Genomic DNA, 1,303 nt, shown 5'->3' on the forward strand with positions numbered 1-1,303 from the left:
CAGTTTAGAGTCAAACTGAATAACGGGATAAACTTCATGGAAAGTCCTAGAGTCCTAGAAGTTTTTTTTTCTTTTCGTGCCAAGCTATTACTACCTTCGGCTTATACCTTGACTTACTGAAGCTTGTAAATGCGGTGATTTGATTTGTTGTATTTGCTAGTTTCCAATCCAATCAAAGAACTTGACAGAAATTATGTAAAAACTAATACATATTGTTTTCAGTCGAGGGTTCTGTTTGGCCTTTCTTGCTGGTGTACATCCTATCAGTGGAATCCGCTGGAATGGGGGTGTGGTTTGGACACGATGAGCTAGTCTAAGAAACATGATTGCTAAGCTAATACAGTGACAGTATTCACAGCTTACGTTCGAAATTTGAGCTTTCAGATCCATTTGGGTCCAGAATTATCTGCATTTGAAAGTTGTAAATGCGAGTCGTTATTTCTCGAGACTACTATATAGAAAAGACATAAAAAAAAACAAGTGCAATTTCTAGTTGGAGGCATTTTTGAAGGAATTATGCGATTTTCGTAAATTTTTATCACTTCTGAAGACTTTACATATTGAAGACCCAAATTAACCCTCGAAAATGGCGAAGTCTCTTTAAGACACTAGATTTGGTTGTTTCTCGGTCATTAAGCCGCCGAAATGTGAGCAGGCAGCTAAAACATTCAGGTGTAAGAAAAAACTACGTCGTCCCAATTCCATTTTTATTAAACATCCATAAAAAACAATGGCTAAATCGAACTATCAAGGTTAACTATTTTCCGATTAATCAATTTCCGATTAATCTATTTCCAAAGAGGTTCCTGCAATTCTCTTACAGCACTTCCACGTTCCTCTTCTTCCTCCTCTTGTCTCTCTGAATTAAGATAATTTAAAAGATTAAAGTTATGAATTCCACGATTTTCGGTATAAAGTGAATTTAGTTTTAACGTTTTGACCCACGAAACGCGATTGACACATTTTATACCTATGAAGTCAGTCGAATAGGGTTGTGGTGGGGATGCAATGCTATGAATTATTACTTGAGGAAACAGTTGAAGAACTTTCCATATAAAACGGGGTCAACCCATGTCATCTAGGTCATACAAAACAGGGTCAAACTATAATTTCGAAAATATATTTGGGAAAGCTGTGTTATCCAGCAGGAAGAGGTCTCATAAAGGATGATAATACACTTGTATAATATTATGTGCCTTGTAAGAGTTTAACGCGTTGCGTAGAAGGGAAGTAACTGAAATTAAACGCCATCAAGTGCGTTAGCGTGGACAACAGTACAATTTCAAATTATATTGGGGCTTTT

The sequence above is a fragment of the Lottia gigantea genome (assembly GCF_000327385.1).
Source record: "Lottia gigantea unplaced genomic scaffold LOTGIsca_21, whole genome shotgun sequence".
Lineage (NCBI taxonomy): Eukaryota > Metazoa > Mollusca > Gastropoda > Lottiidae > Lottia > Lottia gigantea.